General features: G+C 34.7%; 1 long non-coding RNA gene across 1 annotated transcript; it reads left to right on the top strand.

Annotated features, from left to right (window-relative positions):
• Nucleotides 1–4,324: 4,324 nt before the first annotated feature.
• On the top strand, nt 4,325–4,926 carry LOC110945079. Its single transcript, XR_002595040.2, has 2 exons — nt 4,325–4,463; nt 4,548–4,926. It is a non-coding gene; the product is annotated as an uncharacterized LOC110945079 (long non-coding RNA).
• Nucleotides 4,927–8,418: the final 3,492 nt, after the last annotated feature.

An 8,418-nucleotide genomic window follows, 5' to 3' on the forward strand; every position in this document is an offset into this window, starting at 1 on the left:
CCTATCGCTGTGTTTCGGGTTATATGTTCGGTTCGGATATTCGATTTGGGTCGGGTCAAACAATAATAACTCCAAATAAAACTACATAATCTTCAGCCCAAATTTGTTTAACAAAAATAAAGACCAAATATTTATAATGATTCAAGATAAATGTTACATAACTGAACGAAGAATTAGAACTCAGCCCAACGATCTTTAAGATAAATGATAAGTACCTTTAATATAAAAAAGAACCCTCAACTTTTATTTATACATAAAGTACTAACAAAATTTACAAAAAGTTTATAAACAATTATAAAACTTACTAATAGCCCATTCTTCCCATTTTTACCTCAATACGAAAATGTATAAATACTTTTAACAAAGGGCATGGGGTTTTTAGGTAAAAAAAATTGGCGGGGGCGGACCTATATCTTTTTAAAATTTTCAGATGAAAAATCGAAAATATTACACCTATATTGGGGGCAAGTTAATGAGCCCAAACCTTTTTATATGTACACCTATATATACAATCAAGTCAGAGTTTTTGTTACAGAACTACTCCACCTTGTGATTTGTGAAAGTATTTTCACAAGTAGTGTGATCTTGGAATTTTTTTCACAAATAATGTGATTTCCGTTGACAATTTATCATTTTGTTGTAAGGTTTGTAAGAGTATGTAAGAGATTATGATTAAGAATATAAGGAAACAATGATTAGGTTTTAAGAGAATACGCTAAATTGCCATTTGTAATGGTTATTTATGACAAATTGCCGTTACAAACGACAACCTATGACAAATCACAATTACGAATGGCAATTTATGACAAATCGTCATTCCAAACAGCAATTTCTGACACAATCTCTTACGAGATGACACATAGTGATTGCTTAAATTATTAGTATATTAATTAACATATTATATGAGAACATACATTCTCACATTCTTATGTTTACTATAATCCAATTATTTTTAAAATCTAACTAAAATATCAAACCCAGTTTATGTAATGTCTTAAAAAACGAAGTTATATGAATTGCCTTAAAAAACGAAATTATATGAGTTGTCTTTAAAAAAACAAAGTTTTATGAATTGCCTTTAAAAAAAATTCGAACTTATATGAATTGCCTTTATAATAAAAATGAAGTTATATGAATTGTCTTTCAAAAAACAAACTAGAAATGAAGAGATTACTAGATTTGAAACTTAAAAAAATTGTTTACGTTTGAATATTAGGATGTTTTAAGTTGTTCGTTTACAATTTTAGACACAGATTCAACTTGTTCGTCCATATTTTTCATGTATTTAGGATTGGGTATAATTCGATTGGATAAATTGCTTCACATATGGATGAAGAAGTTAAATATGTGTCTAAAACTGAAGACGAACTACTTAAAATATTTATATTTTGAAATACAAACAATTTTTTCAAAAGTTTCAATTCTAGTAACCTCTGCATTTCTTGTTGTCGAAAATAGAAAACTTTAACTTCGTTTTTTTTGAAAGACAATTCATATAACTTCGTTTTTTAAAGGCAATTCATATAATTTCTTTTTTTTTAAAGACAATTCATAAAACTTCGTTTTTTTAAAGAAAATTTATATAACTTCATTTTTTTGAAAGGCAATTCATAGAACTTCGTTTTTTAAAGACGATTCATAAAACTTTGTTCGATATTTTAGTAGGATTTTCAAAATAATCGAATTATATTAAACATAAGAATGTGAGAATGTATGTTCTCAAATAAGTTGTTTTGAATGGCGATTTGTCATAACTTAAATAATCACTATATGTCATCTCATTTCGTCAGAAATTGTGTCAGAATTTGTTGTTTTGAATGGCGATTTGTCATAAGTTGTCGTTTGTAATAACTACTTGTCATAAGTTGCCGTTTGGAATAGCGATTTGATAAGTTTCTACAAATTACAATTTAGATTGTTCTCTTTTTCCTTATATTCCCAATCATAGTCTCTTACACACTCTTACAAGCCCTACAACAAATTGATAAATCATCATTTCAAATGAAATCACATTATTTATGATTTTTTTTAATATGACACTACTTGTGAAAACACTTTTAGCAGTTAAAAAAAAAAAAAACCCATCATGTCATCGTATAAGTTTTTTTGAAAATGTCATTGTATAAGTAATCACTATATGTGTGAGCTATTATGACATGTGTAACACGCCAATAGAATAGTTACTTTTATATTATTTTTATTATTTTTTATCTTCTTTAATTTTCTCTACGAGCTTTTAAATTTTCTATATGAACTTTTAATTTTTTAATTAGTTACGATTAACGACGTTAGTTAGTTTTTGAGTTGGGTGAGACCATCAGTGAGTCGTTAGGGCTAGCTTGTCAATTATTGGGTTAAATAATTTTTTTTTAACTGAACGAAACAACCTTAAAAATGAAAAATGTAAAATTTTATGTAAAGTAAGATATCTAAATGTTTATCTACTTTTAGAAAGTGTGGAGGGTGAATTAAGGGGGCTTGATGCCCATACCACGTTGGCTTGATAGGAGAAATATCGTGGTCTTAACGAGCGATAGCCACATAATAATTTATTCTATTTTTAAACCAGCTGAATGTTTATCTATTTTATGTTTATACAATAAGATAATTACAGATATTCATTACACACCCAGATGGTCAAAGAAAATTTCATGCAAATCGGTGTATAGTACACGTAGCTTGTTGACAACTAAAATTGCATGCAAACACGTAGCATGTTGACTACTCAATTGTTTATTTATTTATTTTTTATTTTTTTAGTTTGGTCGTTTGATTTTTTTAATTAAGGTTAAGATATGCTTTTGAATTTTCATCCATTTTTGTTATTAGTGAAAAGCTCTTATACTCAACACCAATATTCGTGACAATGGTACATTGTCAAAGTTTTCATTCAAAATTGTAAGATAATATAGAGTTATAATATTATAAATAAGTTTAAAGAAAACAAATAAAGTTAAATTATAATGTACGCAATTTGAATGTTAGGTATTTTGATATATGATAATAAATGAGCCAAGGTCTTGATATATTTATTATAAAGTCTTAAAAACTTTATGTATTTTTGACATTTTGATATCATTATTAGAAATTAATACCCCTCAAATTTGAGGTTCTCTAGAAATCTTGATCAATCACGCATTCAAATTAACAAATCGGTGTTGGAATGGCTAACTATTTATCGGTAGGCAAGAGGTGTGCGTATATGATGAACATTGTTAGTTTGTTTATAAATCTAGATGCAAAGAACTTGTTCGATCTTAAATTGACCACTACTTTTTTCATCAAGAACTTGAGAAAGCCTTTAACTTGTTCATGATCTATTACAACTGTTTATACTACAAAAATGTTGTTATAACTTGTTTATTCTTTAAAAGATATCATATGATTTTGCTTTTATTGTGTGTTGTCCCTATCATAGTGTCGGGTTATTGTCAAAATACAACGATATACACAAAGGCATATGATGCATAAACGGAAGTTATTATGGAAAATCTAAGGTCTTCCTCTGTGAAATTTTGAGTATGTTGTATTTTTTACCCTGATCATTTTTCTACCGAATGTTAGCCAATTTGTCCCATGTTTTAGGGAAACCCACGCCAAAGGGGCCACGCCCCAAACCCAAGCCCCAACCCAAGCCCCCGGGGTGGTGACTTGGGCGTTTTCCCCCAACCCACGCCCCAACCTAAGCCCCATACCCCATGTCCTTAGTCTCCACTTTTGGCGAGATGGTTAAGATGACTAGATTTAGTATACACTTTTTGTGAATCAGTTGAGATGGTTAAATGCCTACACGTTTTGGCGAAGTGGCGGAAATGGCGAAACGTGCACTTTTGGCGAAAGTGCCAGCTAAGACAACGCCTTTGTAGGCTTAGCACCCGCTTTTGGGCGCTCGCTAGGCTGAACTTAACCTACATGTTTTTGGCTTTCTCAAAAGCTAGAAATAATTTAGTTTTCTCAGGGAAACCTTTTAGAATTAACGATGTTTTTAGTGATATAAGGTCTTTGGATTTTGTTATGTATAAAAATAGATCGAAGGATAGAGGTATAACTTGGGAGGATTGGTGTAAATATGTAATTTTGTAAGTAGGGTTGTTGCATCGGGGTTGGCCGCTCGGTTTCGAGCTGGTTTTTGTTGTTTAATGAAGTTTTCTGTTAAAAAAAAAAACCCCACATGTTTTAGATACGACTAAATTTCCGTCTCTATTATGAAAATTTTTTGGTCAAAACATGTCTATATTAAAAAATCTATATATAGTAAGTCAACAAATACAGCACACTATATAGCAAATTTGACTTTTTCAACTAATGAAGGTTATCCTTTTGCCAACTCAAGTGGGAAAACTTGAAAAAACACAACGCTGAAAGCACAATACGTTACTCAATGTACAACCTATACTTTATATAACCCCATATGCTCCATGTTCTTAATGCACAATCAAGAATGTCATCATGAGGCTGTAAAGGTAATCTAATAGCTCTCTTCTAACTTCTTTAAGTTATTTTATATGATTTCATGAATAAAGTTTGTGCTTGGATGATTAATACAGGAAAGGATTCATGGCCCGAGCTTGTTGGTGCAAAAGGAGAAGCGGCAGCGGCTACAATTGAGAAAGAGAATCCGCTGGTTAATGCTACTGTGATATTGGAAGGAACTGCGACCACTAGGGACTTCAGGTGCGACCGTGTGTGGGTGTGGGTGAATCGTAAGGGAGTGGTGACTCGAACGCCTATCATTACTTGACTGAGCTAAAGGCTAGATAATAAAGCATGATCGTCATATCAAAACTTTATAAATAAATATATATGGCGTGTACTCCTTTTATATTTTATGACTACTGTTGTTCAAGATTTGGTGTTGTTTCGTGGCTACGAAATGTATGATGTTCTGAATGGTTTAATAAGTGAAATGTATTAGTTGTTTGATAATTCGTTTTAGTCACTTAGGCCTGAGGTGTATGTCACTATTACAAAAACCAACTAAGTTCCAATGAAAGATAAAATCCAAGAAACAAAAGTCTGGAATCAACCAGAAAACCTAAGTCTTAAGTTATCCAATTACTGAAATGACAACGAAAAGCTTAAAACTCTTGATCATTACCACCCTGATTATCAGAATTATCCTTATCCTGTTCGTTTCCCCTAGATCACCATCACCTTGCTGCCTTCTCTACGCACACAAACCACTGTCGCTAGTGTTACTATTCGATTCGAGATGAACCAATCTCCAAGATAGAAGCCTTTTCTAGTAGGTGAACACTGTAGGAATTAGGTTCACCATTTGTAAAATATAATTACAAAATATATAATAACGAGACTCTCGTTATTCATAGGAAATATCATAGTACAATACCGGTTGCAATAACTAAATAAAAAGAATATAAAATATAATTATATATACCAATCTTGATTCAAGCCGCATCTCTGGTGGGTCCTTCATGCGCACTTGATAGCATCCTAGACTCGAGTATTCATCATTTTGAGTTTTGAAAAATACTCCTTGACTGCAACAAAGAACACACTAAAACGTTGACGATTTTGGTTGAGGCACGTGTTCAACACGCTTCCCTTAAAACAGATTTCGCGCCTCTACTAAGGACAAAGCGTCTGTCTCCCAGGGTACAACAGCCGAAGCAGTCTGTACTGCCGGAGATGGCTCACGGGCCCAAGGTTACATCCGGTAATTGTAGTGTTTGAACTCATGTGGTGGAAAACAAGTAGAGAGTACTCATCTCTCTAGTTGGTCTTCAAGTATTCATCCTCCTTCTAGTATTCTTCATGTATCAAGAAATACCATATTCTTGTTGTAACAAAAGAAGCACATAGCCTACCATTTGTACAAGACTTAAGGATTAGTGAAAGGTTTCACTTAATTAGTCACATAATTAGAGACTTAAAACTCTAATAAAACTAATTAAATGTCATTAAGAAGCTCTGCTCAAGAGTTTCTCTTTTATTTACCACATGAAGATTCTAATTAATATTTATAATTTCATTAAATTATAAATATATTAAATATTCATTCACCAAATTTCCAACAATCCCCCACATGAATGGAGATCGTTCAAAACACTTAAAATTTCCAATGTAACATCGACAGTTGAGTTTTGCATACGATAGGTGTTACCCTTTGAACCTTCGCTCATGAAATGCACTTAGCCCACTAGCTCTGAGTAGATCTCGATGTCTTTGAACTCGTCTGCCGCTTGTGTAGACGACAATACACTTCACACAAGACTCTCCCTAGCCGGGTCATCTCCTCATAGTCGTGTCCAATAATGGTCGTGGAACACTTTCCTGGTTCTGCGAGAGCTCTAGGAATTGAGCCCCCAATTCCACTCGAAGCGATCCCACTTCTCTCTAACATAGGTGATTCTCCTTAGATCATTAAAAGCATTGTGGTTATCGTGATTTATCCAAATCATTTACCACTGATGTGTGTAAAATGCAACATATAAAACACATCAATTAAGGCATAAAACTAACCCTTTTTTAGTACTAATGTTGGAAAAAGAGTGTTTTTGTCTTCCTTTTGTATTTTCAGGATGAAATGAGCTCAAAATCACAAAAGAAGCAAAAAGACCACTAATTCTACCATAAATACAAGAAAAGGAACAAAAGTAGACTGCCCGGACCCTCAACGGTACCTCCCAAAGCAAAAAGGAAGAAACAGAGTCTGAACACGCCCCGTGTCCAGCGAACACGGGGGCGTGCCCAGGAAGCAGCAGAAAAGACAAACCAGTAGAAGCTTCCATTGCCCACCACGGGGCCGTGTCCAGCGAGCACGGGGGCGTGGTGAAAGTACAGCAGGCGCATTAATTGTAATTCGCAATTACAATTAATGAAGAGAGAGAGTGTCAGGCGGGCACGGGGCCGTGTCCAGCGGACACGGGGCCGTGTCCAGCCTTCTGTTCAGCCTATAAATAGAGGAGCTTGGCTTCATTCTCTCTCATCCCTTGGCACACCACCTCTCTCACACCTCATCCACCACCCACCACCACCATAACACCATCATCCACCACCATCATCCATTGTCCATCGTAGAGTGTGTGAGTCGTCTCGGGATCCAAGATTGATCGTAAGAGCTCTTGACAATCAAGGCCATGTTTGCCTAAGTCTCTTACATCACTTGGTGAAGACAAGTGTTTAGTATAATACTTTTTATTTTTAATCTTTTGCACTTTTTATTTGGTTTTGTATTAATGACTTTAATAACTAGTTACTTATGTTGAAGGTGATCTTTCCTTATCGTTTGTCCGTGGTGTCTTGGCGTTATTTTACTGTCTATATAAAATAAAAGATTTTCACCATTCATATCTCCACGGTCTATATGGAGGTATGTTGGCTACCTGGTCGGGGGTTAAGGGAACGGTTTGGTAAGGGTCTTGCCCTTGTTCAACGTTTAGAGGTCCTGCTTGGGACCTGGGTCAAATTTAGTAGGATCTCCTTCAATGCCCATAGGTATTGGATGGCGGGGATCCAAACTCTTTGACCCCCTCATAAGTTAACTACTATTAATACTATAACCCGGCTATTTAGGACTGTATCCCTGCTGACTCAGACTACTTAGCCGAGGGTAACGTCACCGCCAGAAGCGGGGCCTACCACAATTTGCATTAATAACTTAATTCATTATCTTTCAATAATCCGACCCTTTAGGATTGTATCCTTGCTGACTCAAACTACTGGGTTGAGAGTAACGTCGCCTTCAAAAGAGGGGCCTACTACAATAACTAAGATAATCTCTTAAACAAGTGCAAAAGTGCGAAAATAATCAAAGGTTATACTAATACACGTGTCGGATCCAAGTGATTCATCTTGTCTATCTGTTTTTTATTTTATTTTTATTTTCAGCATTTAGTTAGTTTTTATTTTTCTTAGTTTAAAACATTTTTCTAACTTTTTGATTTGATTAGACGTTGAGGATAAACCGGTACTAAAAGCTCTTGTGTCCTTGGACGACCTCGGTATCTTACCAACACTATACTACGTCCACGATGGGTGCACTTGCCCATATGTGTGTTCAGTGTTAGTAAATATCGTGTTTTATAAATTTAAAACTTGGCTAAAAGTATAAAAAGGGCTTAAATATACATCAAAAATATATACACACTAACACGCATCAAGTTTTTGGCGCCGCTGCCGGGGACACAAGGATTTTAAGAAAGCTTAAAATCGACGGCCTAATCAGTTTTTCAAAACCTTTTCAAAACGCGCGCATTTTTCTGCATTTTAGTTTAGTTTTGCATTTATAGTAGCCTGAACACGGGGCCGTGCTCACTGAACACGCCCCCGTGCTGCATATTTTTAGAGTAGATACCCAGATACAGAGTCTGAACACGGGGCCGTGCTCACTGAACACGCCCCCGTGCTCAACGTGACCAGTAACTTTAATTAAAACGCCCAGATACAGTCCCTGAA

This window comes from Helianthus annuus, chromosome 1 (assembly GCF_002127325.2).
Source record: "Helianthus annuus cultivar XRQ/B chromosome 1, HanXRQr2.0-SUNRISE, whole genome shotgun sequence".
NCBI classification, from domain to species: Eukaryota; Viridiplantae; Streptophyta; class Magnoliopsida; order Asterales; family Asteraceae; genus Helianthus; species Helianthus annuus.